This window comes from Condylura cristata, unplaced genomic scaffold (assembly GCF_000260355.1).
Source record: "Condylura cristata isolate star-nosed mole 26May11 unplaced genomic scaffold, ConCri1.0 scaffold00004, whole genome shotgun sequence".
Taxonomy (NCBI): Eukaryota; Metazoa; Chordata; class Mammalia; order Eulipotyphla; family Talpidae; genus Condylura; species Condylura cristata.
The window spans coordinates 1,618,610-1,633,015 of record NW_004567105.1 but is presented as its reverse complement, the minus strand read 5'-3'; positions in this window follow the sequence as shown (position 1 = coordinate 1,633,015).

The window sequence follows — 14,406 nt, the reverse complement described above, 5'->3', positions numbered from 1 at the left end:
ACACCACACACACACCACACAGCACACATCACACACCACACACACACACCACACACCACACACACACACCACACATCAGACACACACACACTACACAGCACCACACACCACACACACACCACACAGCACACATCACACACCACACACACACACACACCACACCACACACACCACACATAAGACACACACACCACACACACTCACACCACACCACACATCAGACACACACACACACACCACACATACACCACACATAAGACACACACACACTACACAGCACCACACAGCACACACACACACCACACACCACACACACACAGCACACATCAGACACACACACACTACATAGCACCACACACCACACACACAACACACAGCACACATCACACACCACACACACACACACCACACACCACACACACACACACCACACATCAGACACACACACACTACACAGCACCAACACCACACACACACCACACAGCACACATCACACACCACACACCACACACCACACACACCACACATAAGACACACACCACACACACACCACACCACACATCAGACACACACACACTACACAGCACCACACACCACACACCACACACACACCACACACTACACATCACACACACCACACATAAGACAGACACACACACACCACACCACACATCAGACACACACACACCACACATCAGACACACATACACTACACACACACACCACACACACACCACACATGCCACACAGCACACATCAGACACACACTACACAGCACCACACACCACACACACTCAGACTCACACACACATCACACATCAGACACACACACACCATACACACAGTACACACCACACACAGGCGCACACCACACCACACACACACACCACACACCACACTCCATACACACACAACGCACACACCACACACACTCAGACTCACACTCACACCACACCACACACACACACCCACCACATACACACACCACAAACACACCACACACACCACTCGCGCCCTATGACTACCTCCCAGTTGCGTGGGGAGTGGGAAGTGCCCTGAGGTGCCCATGCTGTTCTGCCCTGTGGCCAGCTTGCCTGAGAGGACGGGCCCACTGGTCAGGGAGGAGCGGCGGGGAGGGAAAGGGAGAGAGGGAAGGAGGGAGAGGAGGGGCCGCGCCTGTGTGGGGCCCCGTGGATTCACCCTTCTGTCTTAAGACAGCTGCTGCCTGGCTAATCGGTGCAGGAGATTCGGGGTGTCTCCGTGAAATGCCCCTTCCCAAGCACGTGCCAGGTCTGGTCCACATGTTAGCTTGTAGTCCACCAGTGACGTGGGCCCCGTTACTCCCGGGTACGGGACGGGGCACAGAGAGGTGGCGGGGTCTGCCCGCCAGGAGTGAGCGGGCGCGGGCGTGGATGGTGGGAGGTGGCGTCCCCTTCACGCGCCGGCCGGAATCAGGACGAAGGGCCACGGGGCCCCGATGCCCGGGCGGGCTCCTCGGCCGTCCTCTGCTCTCAGTCTCAGAGGCGCCGGCGTGGGACGTAGGGGGAGGGGTGGGCGTCCCAACACGGGGAAATGGAAGCTCCACGTGCACACACCGGGCTGAACGGCTGTAGCAGCAGAGCGTGAATCACAGACGCAGCGTCCGGTCAGTTTGTAGCGTGCAGGTCCAGGGCACCACCACCGCGTCTCCGTGCGGAGCCTGGGCCTGAAGTCTGAGAGGCTCCGTGCGGTCTCCCACCTGGCGCCTGCGCCCGCACACAGCTCCCAGCACCGTCAGCATGGAAGACCCCAAACCCCGCCCTCACCCCGGCTCAGGCGGCCCCAGGCCTCGTCCTTCGCCGCGCTCCGGGTGGGCCCCGCGGCGGCGTCCACGGCGGCGTCCGGTCCTTGCCAAGACGAGCCCCGTGGGCAAGGGTGAGCCCGGCCCACGCCGGTCCGACTCCCGCTCAGCCTGCTTTTCCATTCGACACACGACGGCCGCTTGTTCCGCTCAGCGCGTGCAGGACCGTGAGCCTGACGTCGTCGTCGAGGCTGTGACTCTCAGTCGGAGTGACGTTGTCCAGTCAGGGATGCGCCGTAATTGCTTGACCGCTGACGCTGCTTCCAGACTTGGCTCTTACAGACGAGACCGGCTGGGTGCCTTCGTACGTGCCCTCGTCCGGCCTTGCTGGGCACCTCTGGCCATTTCTGAGCAGTAACCTAGTGCCCGCATGCAAGCAGACCAGCGGTTTTCACCTACTCGGCTCCACTGTTGTCACCCCGAATCTCCCTTCACCCCCACTGTGGACCCCTCCGTCGCCTGTGGCCTTTGGGGCCACTCTTTGGGGTGCCCCTGCCCAAGGAGGCTACTTCCTGAGACGGAGCCTTTGGGAAGCCAGGCCGGGGCTTCACAGCTGCAGGCAGCCGGGCCTGGACAGAGACTGGAGGCCCGGGAGCGCTCAGGGGGTCACTCACCCTTCGCCTCCCCTCACCCCCTAGAGCCCAGCCAGCCGCAAGAGGCGTCTGCTGAGAGTCAAGTCCCGCCTCGCAGGCTGCTGGTGGCAGTGAGGAGAGCCAGGCGGCCGTGATCCTGGTCGGCGACGTTCCCGAGAGGAGTCAGCGCTCACCCAGACAGGGGCGGCTCCCACTCCCGGGGCCTCACCCCGGGGCACCGTTCGGTCAGAAGAGGCCAGCCCTTCTTTGCCCCATATCTAGTGAAGTTCAACTCCAAGGCTGCCCCAGCACAGGAGGAGGGTCCCCACAGCTGCCGCGCGGGCGGGCCTGCAGACGGACACAGCTCCTGCGTACAATGGGCCATTGTGGCCCCTGGCCGGCCGGCCGTCATGCCCGGGAATGCTGGGGGAGTGCGGGCTGGCCTGAGAGCTGGCCGAAAGGCTTGGTTTTCCGGGTCTGCCCCCACAGCCAGCTCTGCTCTCTGATAAGACCCTGGAGGGACCGGTCACGGGGACAGTGACCGCGGGTGTTTGCGGTGGACTTTGCCCGATTCGGTCCTCGATCTTCACAGTCCAAGGCTGAGACACGGAGTCTCATCACCTCGGTTTGGCAGATGGAGAAACTGAGTCAAGGAAAGGTTAAGTATTGCCTACCCCACCGAAGCGGTAGACCAAGAAGGAGTTGCTGTGCAGCAGCCCAGAGGAGACGGGGGAGCGTTTGTGGCATTTAGGAAGGCGTTCAGTAAACAGTGGTGCGTGCCAGGGCCCGGCCAGACACCAGACACTAGGAAGAGACCTGGCCCACCCATGAAAGCCGCGGCTGGCGAGAGGCTCTGGCACCGGAGTCCTGCGGAAGCAGCCAAGAATGCAGCCAGCGGGCCTGTGCCCAGCCCGCCTGGCTTCCAGCGCCGCACGGCCAGGCCCCCGCAGCCAACCCCGGGAACTGGCTTTGGACCTGAGTGGGCGCCGCAGCTGTGTGTCCCCAGGGGCGTTCCTTGGCTTCTCTGAGCGTCACTCTCCCCGCTCAGAGACGAGAATAAAAGGCCGTCGTCACAGAGCGGGGTGAGGGAAGGCCTGGCCCAGCGGTGGGCACGCAGCTGGCACTCAGCACTCAGTAACATGGCAGCACAGTCAGAGCTACGAACTTAGGACCATGCGACCTGGTGGGATTCCGGGGGGCCCGGGGGCGGCCGGTCGCAGAACGTGCGCAGGGTAATGAGGCGGCGGGCATCTGTTGGGAGGAGGCGGGGCCAGCTGCCGGCGAGCAGGCCGCGCTCTCCAGGGCTGGGCCGGCGAGCAGGAGTCTCTGCCCTGAGTCACGAGTCAGGCCCCCAGGGGCGCGTCGAGTGGGTCAGCTTAGGGTCGTGTGGCCACCGCGGCCCCCGGGCCAGGGAGTGTTGGGTGCCTCGATGCTGAGCCGGCCAGACTGCAGGCCGCTGCACGCGCTGGGCGTGCCCAAGGGGGTGCCGTGGCAGCGGGCACGGAGGCCAGGCTGCAGGCGCGCGGGGCTGCGGAGGGGGCGCCTGCCGGGCCGCTGCGTGCTCGGCTGTTTGGGTGGCGTCGGCGCCGCGGGGCGCCGGCTGTTTGGGTGGCCATTATTCGGCCTCGTCTCTCCCTGCACGCCAAGCACTGACCCAGGCACAGCTTCCCCTGAGGGGCCTTGCAGAGACCTGTGGGGCCACCATGAGCGGACAGGAGAGCTAGGCTGGGTTTTACGGGATGCGTGGGCGTTCAACGGCCGCCGTGGATGAGGACAGGGCAAGCAGGGGACGAGCCACTTTCCCCCGGGGGTGGCGAGGGCGCCGAGACCTGCCGGGCAGCTGACAGCCATTTTTTATTTGTGCGACTAAGAAAAATGAAATAAAACATTTAAAGCCAGCCAGCTCCCCTTTGCGGCCGCTGTGGGTGAATGTGGGGCCTCCTGTCCCCCAAACCAGCACACGGTTGCATGGACAGACGGACTGGACACTGCCCCTCCTCCGGCCACCCTGTCCAGCCGGGCCACCCCGCGGCCCTCCCCGCCCCGGCCGGCCCCTCCGCCCCTCCGCCAAGACGTTTTGAAGTTGATCAATGAGACATGTTTTATGGACGGCGTCCGCGCGAGCCCACATAATGAAAGAACGGGCCGGTTCAGGGGCGCGCAGAGAAAAGGGGAAATTAGCGTCTGCGCACTTCAAAAAAGCGGAGGGGGTGGGGCAGAAATTGTGGATTTGCTAAGTAAAGCCTGGCCGCCTCCAGAGCGAGGTCCCTCAAGCCTCTCAGCCGGACAATGCGGCGGAGACGGCCGGCTCGCATTCCACCCGGGACGAGGGGCAGTGGCTGTTTAAATTGCTACTTAGGTTTCCAGCTGTTTTGCCCGCGATTTGCCCAACTTAATAGCTCTTTAAGGCTTTAAACAAGAAAATAGCTCTTCTCACGGCTCAAAGGAGTGGCCGGGTCAGCGCAGACGGCGCCCATTGTCCGGCGGGCCGCGCGCCGCCTGTCCCCTCCCCCATGCAGGCCAGACTGCGTCCAGCTCTCAGGACTTTTTGTCCTCTCCACGTCCGGTCTTCCGGGCCCGTCCGGACTTCCCAGCAAGCTCTTACCTGGGGGGACCGCCTGCCTGCCGCTCTGGGCACCTCCCTCAGGTGGGCAGGACGGGAAGACAGGCGGCCCGGCCGGGTGCCCGCCTCTATACCGAGCCTGGGCTCCGGCGCCGGGCGGCTCTCCTGCCCGCCACCCCCCGAGTTGTGGGACCTGACGGCTGTTTCACCCAGGACACTGAGGCCCTGGGGGCGGGCCGCTGGGCCGAGTTCCCGGCGGGCACACGGGGTCAGGCTGTCCGGTCTCCCGGTCTGGGCGCCTCGCCGGCCCTGCTGCCAGGCGGCCCCGAGTGCCCGGCAGCGGCCGGGGACTCCCGGGCGGTGATGCAGCCGGGGCCCCTGACCGGGCACTTAGAGGCAGCTGTCAGTGCCAGGGAGACTGGGGGTGGGCTTGGGCGTGTCTTTCTGCATCACCAGTGGGTCCGCCAACTCTCGCTGACGGTGTGAAAACAGTGACTTATCACAACTGAGCTCGAAGGTGCTAACGAGCAGCAGCTGCTTCTCTGACCGTCACCGTCAGGCAGATGTGTACGTTTCACACCTGAAAAATATACCAGCGAGCTGGAGCCCCTGGCACAGAGGGGCACGCGGTCCCCCGTGGCCTCCCTGTGGAGGCCCTGGAAGAGTTTGGGGTGCGCTGTGTCCCCATCCAGGCATCTTGCCAAAGAGAACACACCCAGCCCTGTCGTGACACACACTGCGCTATCTCCTTCCTCTGAGGCTCACCGAGCCAGACAGCTCTGGCGAAGGCTGCTGGGTTTTCCCTGTTGACTTTCTGCTCTTGGGGCCTTATGCCAGGCCGCAGATCGCGGGCAGGAAGGCATCGGGGAGGGCCGGCTGCTCAGGGCATAGCCGGGGGCAGGAGCAGCCGGTGAGGAAGGGCTCAGTGGGGGAAGCAAAGGGACCCCCTCTCACCAGGGCAGAAACGGCTCCCGTGTCCTCCACGGTGACTCAGGCTGTGCTGGGCCCGTGGGTGGCTGCGGCCCCCGGGGGTGGCAGGGAAGAGCAGCAGGGTTATCCCTCCGGCCACACCGTTGTTCTCTGTCACTGGGGAAAGCCTGAGAAGCACCCATCTTCCTGCCTCTGGCTTTGCAGGTGGGGGAGCTGAGGTCCAGGGTGCGGGGTGAGTGGCAAAGGCAGAGCTAAGGAAAACGTCTGCTATTTGCAATGCGGCTTGTGAGGGTTCCCCACCATCACGCGGACCTTCAGCTTTAAAAGGCCACCACGAAACCAAACAGGAGTGATGTCCTTCTGGAGACGTTACAGGCACACGGGTATTCTCACACCACCTGGCCAGAGTGGACGGTGCCCCGGGCAGAGGCTTGGAGATCGCTATGACCACTTTCAGTGCAGACGTCCATTTTGCATTAAGTGCAAAATGCTGGCCATTCCCTGGCCAAGAATTGTTCCCACAGATACATTCACTTTTGTATGCAAAGGTGGGTGTGTGAAGCGGCTCATCGTGTACTGGTCCTTAAACCTAAAACTGGGAAAGAAACAGCCCGCACAGCCCCAAATGTCTGTCAGCAGGGCGAGCTGCAGGGATTTCACCATGTCCTCCCCGCGGAATATTACGCAGACAGGAAAAGGGACGGAGCCGACCGATTTCTGCCCCTCTAGCAGCCTCTGCAAATGACTGTTTCTCCTTACCGTGGGTCTTCTCACACTTAAGGTCTCAGCGAGTCAGCTAAGTAGAAAAGGACGTCTCAGCATTCTGCCGTGTGGTTCTTAATTATGAGTAAGCCTGAATGTTTCATATAGTTATGGTTCGTTTTTAATTTTCTTCCTGGGAATTTCCTTTTTCGCAGACCACCTTTGCCCATATTTGTTTCTGTTTGGCTTTAAACTCTCTTTGCCGCTCTTGAGCTTTCTGAACTCCACTGCGGCGTTCGCTGCAAGGTGTTTCCTACTTTGTTTCGGTCACGACTTGGACTGTGCCGTACTTCCTCATTTAGAGCTCACCGATTTGAGCGCCACATGGCTCAGTCGCTTTGAGTCTTCGGTACAGAAGTTCCCCCCACAATAAATACCAGCTCTCTCTCCACTTTTGATTTCCTCAATGATCTTACACGGTTCAGCCGCCGCGCCCACACCGGAGACTCGGTCAGTATGACGCCTGCTTCGGGCCAGTTCTTCTCACTTTCCTTGCTTTATAAATGCATTTTCTGTATCCGCGAGGACGGGTTTCAGCGCTGGCTTTCCTGGCGGGGCCTCCCGCCCCGCTCAGCCAGAGGCGCGTCTCGCGGCGACGACCCCGGCGGGAGAGCAGTTTGTGAGCTCCCCGGCCGTGTGCGTGGCATCAGCGAGCGCCCGCTCCCCGCCTCCCAAGTCGGCCTGGGCATGGCCTCTCATTTAGTCCTCCGCTGAGTTTTATTACGGCTCTGGGTATCCTGCTTAGAAAGAACCTTCCTCTGCACGAGGGTAAATAACCTCACCTTTGTTCCCTGTGAGAGTTTTGACGGTCACTTCTGGGTTGTTTCAATCTTGGGTCCATCTGGAACTGATTTGGGCCTAAGGGGTGGGGGGGGAGATTCTGCTGTATGTTTTCCAGGCGACGGCTCCCGGGTTCTCGGGGTGTCGAGCTGGGCACGGCGCTGTCCTCGGGGTGTGAGGGGTCCTTGCCAGTGCTGGAGTCTGTCCCGCCACTCGGTCTGGGTGGAGGGTCCCTTTCATTTCCAGGACTGATCTCTAAGCCGGACTGTCCTGCCATCAGAGGCTTTCACATCTGGCGAGGCCAAGCCCCCCGCCTGCTTTTGTCTTTCCTGAGAATTTCCCTGGTGAGCCGCACTCGTTTATTTTTCCAGATGAAATTTGGTATCATTTTGTCAAGTTCCAAAAGAATAAAGAAAAGGAAAACGCTGTTGGTCGAGTCTTTTCTCACCAGTGAGTTTCTTCAGAGGGTTGATATTAACCCTTTGCCAGTCTACTTTCTGTGTGACAGAGAGGATGAAGAAACGTGTGTGACCGAACCCCGTCTCCTTTCCCTGCACACACACCCTCATGCTGGCCACGCTCCGCGGGCCGGCCCGCACCCACTCGCCCCTCCGGCCCGCCTCCCGGGGCTCCGTGGGCCCCGACCTGCTTCCACTGGCCCCAGGCGTGAGAGGCCAGGGGCGCTGCAGAGCTGAGTGATCCTCCTCGAGGATCCGCAGCCTCCACTGCCCCCCGCACCCCCTCTCCTGTCTCATCTGGGCTTAATCATCGCGCCGAGCATCTGAGAGCACCGACTCCTGGTGTTTCTCAAAATATCCTCGGGATTTCTCGCCCTTCTGTTTCCCAAAATACCTCAGCCTGGGTGTTTCACGTGGCCCTCGCCAGGTCCCGTGGCGCAGGGCCCCCTCCCACCGGGGGTCTGCTGGGGCGCGCGGGGCCCAGAACGGACGGGAGGACACAGCAGCCAGCCCTGTGGCAACGGGTCTGCCCCTGCGGCCCGGTGACGCCCTGTGGCTTAGTTTGACACGAGGCTGAGGGGCGTCGGGCATGCGCAAGTGCCCAGTGCTGGACGATGGGCTCCGGGCCACCCTGGGGTCTCGGGAAAAGCCGCTCCCCACCGCTGTCAGCCTCAGGAGAACAGGCCGGGGAATTCCATCGGGGCTGGGGCGAGGGCACGAGGCCCCCAAATACCCAGGTAGCCCCCCCGGGGTTCACCGTGGCTGAATTGACCCCGGGCGCCGAGTCTCCTGAAGGGCCAGTGTTGGGGTGCCCATGCCATCGGCCGTGTGGTGCGGCCCTGGGGTCAGCAACACACGAGGGCCCCAAGGTGTCAGCTGGCGGCACCTCAAGGTGAGTGCAGGGCCGTGGCTCCCCGCTGGCGTCTGACCGGGCTCTGGGCCGGCAGAGCGGGGCCTCTGTGGGAAACAAGAAACTCAGGGTTCGCTCCCCACCCAGGCCCCGCCGGCAGCCCCGCTCGGGGGCTCTGTTTAGGACCACGGCGACGCTGTTTATTTCTTTTCATTATTTTTAGCTTTTATTTTGACCAAATTTACGCGGGCGAGGACGCCTCCTTTCCTTCCGGCTTCCGGCCCCGCTGTCTCCCCCCGCCGTCCCCCGGCAAGTCCACCTCCCACACACCTGCCCACCTTGGGTGTCCCCTCCCAACTCCCCCCGCCCCCCCAGGCCAGCACTCGCGCTTCCTCCCGCCCTGTGATGCTGGACCAGCCTCCACGCCTGGGTGGTGACCAGCTGCGCTCCCGGCCAGGCTGCTGCTGCGGACGGTCACTTCAGACGACGCCTGGCGGTGCGCGTGCTTGACCAGAGCTGAGGTAAAGGAAAGGCCGGACCGGGCAGCCGCCTGGGCAGGGGCACTCACGCCCAGCCTGGTCGGCCGCGTCTCTGCTCTGCTTGGTTCTCTCTGCAGGTGTCACCAGCTCGCGCCTGAGCTTCCTCACGGGGCTCTGGCTGCACCGGCCCACGTCTGCTCCTGGGCACCCCTGCACCCCCCGCCCCACCCCTGCACAGGTGCGCTGACCCCTAAGCCTCTTTCCACGGCTAAGTCTCCCTGGGAGCCTCTGCGTCCTGGCCGTAGCCCGTGGGCGTCCTCAAGATGAGAAGGGGGGTGATCGGCTCCCTGCCCCCAAGGGGACGCCCCCTCAGGAAACGCTGCTCTGATGATTTACAAGAGGAAAGCAGGGGTGACCGTCCTAGGGGTGCGGGGGGGGCAGGTGCATAGGGCCTCCAGCCAGGAGAGGGGAGTAGCACCCCAGTTCTGCCCCTGCCTCGCCTGGGCAAGCCAGGCTCTCCATGCCTGACTCTCCGTCAGCAATCCGGGGCCCGAGGTGACCTCCCACGTCCCTCCAGAGCAGAGGCCAGAGAGGAGTGGGGTGCGGAGGGGCGCGGGGCCTCTGCAGAGCCCTCACAGACGCCCCCACCCCGGCGGCCCGGACCTTGACGGCGTCCGCCTCAGGCTCAGCTTTGGCAGCCCGTTCGCCTCGCGAGCGGCCTGACCCGGCGGGCTGCGAGCCGTCGCCTTGGCCCCGGCTCCACTCCCAGCCTCCCTGCAGTCATGACTGAGTCTCGGCCTGTTTCACGCTCAGACTCGGCTCGGCGGCCCCCCCGGGTCGCCCAGCGGAGCGGCGAGCGCGCCCTGGCACCCCGGCGTCCAGTCCCGGGGCCCACGATCGCCTCCCCTCTGGGCTGTGCCCACAGGGCGGGGCGGGTCCAGGCAGAGCTGCCTCCCTCAGCGAGGGCCGCATTTCCTGTGGGACTCGTTTTCACCGGGTTTGTGGGGGGTGGGGGTGCCCCAAGGGGCCTTTTCTGTGACGCTAAACACACTCTGCGAGGCCGGCAGGCCTGGAGTCGGCTTCGGGACACTGTTTGGCTTGGCCCGGCTTCCAGATGTCTGCAGCCACTGTTGCTCGCTGTTTCTTCTTGCCAGGCCCAAGATCAGAAATAACTCAGCTGTGAAAACAAGACGCGGCTCCCGGAGCCCAGAAGGGGGGGCTGCGGGGGTGGCGCTCCCCCAGGCAGCGCGGCGGAGGTGGGCGCAGCTCTGAGAGGCCGGTGGGCAGCGGCGAGGCCGGGTCCGACCCGGCCCGGCCCGTCGGGGTCCCCGCGGCTGGGCGCCCGCCAGTTGGCACAGCTGGAACCCGCAGATCTGGGGGGTCGCTTCCGACTGGCAGGAGGGGCTTTCGCCCAAAACCTGCGTTTCACTGGTCGGTTCCGGGGGTCTCGGTGACCGCGGCCGGGGCGGAGCCTGCCCCGAGCGGCCGCAAACACCTGCCGGACGCCGGCCTCCCGCCTGCACGCAGAGGGCCAGGGCTGGGCCGGCTCGCGGGTACAGAGGCCAGGGCAGGTCCCGCCCCGCCGTCAGCGACTCGACTTCCTGGCACCTTTCTCTGGCGCCTTCGCCAGGACTGACGGCAGCCTGTACCTCTGGCCTGTACCCCAGCTCTTGTGTGCATCAATAAATAACTCTAAAAACAAGAATAATGACATAGACCTAACAGGCAGACAAATGGTGAGTTTTTACCTCCAAAGGGTCTCACTAAAGAAAATTCTAAATGCCATGTATTTTAGGTGGAATAAAAATTATGCCAGAGGAAAGGCCAGACACGTAAGAGGGAAAAATGGGCCGAGACGGACAACTATTTGGAGGGAAACTAAAAAAGCCGACGGTAATATGCGTGATCTGTGATAGGAACGCCACGGCCCATGCAAAATGCTAGACGACGCCATGTGATTACTGAGCTAATAAGCAACTCACAGAGTTAGAATAAGAGCAGCAGAAGAAACCCAAAACACTAGAAGAATCAAACTATTAAGACAAGAACAGAGGGCCCTCCTCCGTGGTCAACGGGTCAGGACGCAGCCCTGCAAGCTGGCCGCAGCCGCTTCAGCATGAGTTCCGTCCCCGTCCCGGACCCGACCCCCAGGGCGCGCAGACCCCTCCTGACTCCCGCTGCCCCCTCAGCAGTGGGCTTCGTCCATCTGCCTGTTCTGCTCCCCGCTCTGTCTCTGGTCAATCCTCTTGCGGCCCCTGAGCCTCTGGCCTGTACCCCAGTTCTGTGCGCATACATAAATAAATCTTAAAATAAAAAAAAAAAGACAAGAGCAGAAATTAATGAGATGGAAACGGAGGAGGACCAAAGACGGACGCTGGGTCTTGAGAAGCCCAGAACACAGGCCACGTGTCCTCTGGGACTAACGCGCGCGGCGTTAGACGGAGGAGACATGGTCACAGCTGCGGTGTGCCTCGCGGGGACACTGTGAAAGGCCTGAAGATGACCGCTAGGCCCTCCGTTTGAGGGCTTAAAGGAAACTGTCAAATGCCAAGAAAAAGACAGCTTGTCAAAGTGTGCTCGGCGGGTGACCGAAAGCTGACTGCAGTACACTGCCTTTGTAGAGCAAAATCCAGATATAAAGGTTCAGTTCCAGACGGCGTCACGGTGGCTTCTGCTGACACCAGGGACTCCTTGGAGCTCACCCAAACGTCTGCTGCCGAGAAGAGCACGGCGTCAGGGCCACCTTGCCGTGAGCTAAGCCGACAGCGGCAGGGCGGCCAGGAGCTCTTCCCGGCGTCCCCCACGACGCGGTCCCGAGCCCTTAAAAGCAGCAGCACAGGCCCTCCCTGGTGGCGCAGCGGGTCAGAGCACAGCACTGAGAGCTAAAGCCGCTTCCGCATGAGTTCGATCCCCGCCTGCCCCGGAGGTGACCACATGGCGTGGCAGACCTCTCCTGACCCGCCCGCTGCTCCCCTCGGCAGTGGACTTCATCCATCTGCCTGTCCTGCTCCCCGCTCTGTCTCTGGTGAGGCCTCTCACCGCCCCTGAGCCCCTGGCCTGCACCCCAGTTCTGTATGTACAAATAAATAAATCTTAAAAAAAAAATCAGCAGCACAGCCGCGCACGGCTCGGCGTTCGGTAACGCCCGCAGCTGAGCCGCCTCTGCGCCGTGAATGCGGGCTCGGCACGCTGCAGGGACAGTCCCCGGCACGGGGCACCACAGCGGCAGTCAGAGGGAGGACCGAGACGCCTCACCAGCGCACCGGGGCGTAAGAATCGGCACGCACTCGCTCGGGGGCGCTCTACCAGGGGAGGCGCGCCCCCGTGACAGGCACCGCAGGGCGAGATGGTGCCGCGGGGGAGCGGGAGGGCAGCAGCGAACTGGACGCCAGCCCGCTGGACCGTGCCCGAGGCCGCCACGCGAGGCTGCCACGCGCTGTAGCCGAAGGCGGGAAGGCAAAAACGAAGCGGACGCAGAGAGGGCACCGCTGGGGAAGCTCCGGCCGGACCTACCCGAGCACGGCGGAATCAGACGTCGACCAAGGTTGCTGAGGCCGCGAGCCAGAGTCCACTGTGCTCCTACTCACCGTCAGCAGCCCCTCGAGTTCACTGTCCACGAGGACACTGTGTGGCAATAGAAGCAAGACGATAGCGCGCCCAGGAACGAATTTAGCCAAGCGGGTGCCGACGCCGTGCATGGGAAATTGTACACGCTACGCTTTTAAAGGAAACCTGGATAAGCAGTTTTAGCGCGCTCTCGGGTGAGAAGGCGAATATCTGAAAGGCTGAGCTCTCCCCAGATTATTACCTAGGGACGCAGATTCACCGTCAGTCGCCGTCTCAAGGGACTTTCACGGTACGGGGAGCAAACGGGCCTTCCCAGAGGGTTACCCGGCATCAGCTGTCCGGGCCTCCGCTTGGGGTGTGGCCCGGGGGCTCCCCTGGGGGGGGTCACAGCCCGGGGGTGAGGGGGGAGCCTCTGTCCGAGTCGCTGAATCTTGAGCCCAGGACCGAGCCGGGCTCCGGCTCCCGATGACCGCCGAGCTGCGGTGCAGGCCGCGTGTGACGCCGAGCCAGGGTGGACCGAGAGCGGCCGGGAACCAGGACCAGCAAGCCGACGACCCGCTGGAAACGGGCGCGGGCGAGGGGCGGCCCCTGTCACCTGCATGCCGGGTGTCCTCAGACACCTCGCTCGGCTTCTCTGGGCCTCGCGCCCTCGTCTCGATGGAGCTGCGTGGGCCTCTCCTCCTGGCCCAGGTCAGGGGCAGCCGGTGGGCTGGCCACCCATTCATCCTCACCGAACAGGGGTGGTGGGGCCAGGTCTTCGCCTTCCTGCTGGGCCTGGGCCACCACCCAGCCTCTGACCTGGCCTCTCCCCGGCTGTGAGCCGGAGGCTCCTCCCCCGCTCCCTGCATGAGGGCCGTGGCCTCTGGCCGCCCGGAGGCCCTGTGCTCTGGGGGGGTGGGGAGGGTGGGGAGGGTAAGATCTGGGGGTGGGTGGAGGTGGCTGCTGTGGGATCCGACCCTTTACCTCTGCCCTCGGGTGCCAGGACTCCAGGGAAGGGTGCTGGTCCCCACTAGAAAGCGTCCCTTAGAGGGCACAGGCCTCTGGTTGGCTTGGGGTGCAGGAGGGGTCTGGCGTCGGGCCTGTAGTGAGCTGGGGCCGGGGAGGCCCCTGCATTGGTGACAGCGGGTGACCACAGGGAAGTCTCGGGAGTCTCCCCCCAGGACTCAGGCTGACCAGTCTGTGGGTGTCCCGAGCAACCCAAACTATGGGAACCCCAGCCAGGGCGCCGCAGAGCTCCTGCCTGGCGGGGACCAACAGCCAGGCCCCTTGCCAGGTCTGGGGTCTGCTCAGAGCCCCTCCGCGGGCCCATCCACATTCAGCACCCTCTCCCACCCCTCCCCCTCCAGAAGCTGGAGCTGGAAGGTCCTGGGGGTCCTGTAGCTGCCCCCCAGAGGGCTGGGGCCTCCCACGAATGCGGAGGCCACTTTGTCCCGGTTCTAGAGGCCCGGGGGGGGGGCAGCTGGCGATGTCGAGGGACTTTTTTGGGGGCTCTAACTTAGGGGTGCTGCCCACCCGCTTCAAGGGTAGGGCGTCCCCCCAACAGACTTTCATGCAAACGTCAGCAGGTCTGAGGCCCAGGCCCCTGCTGGGGAGCCCGCGATCGCC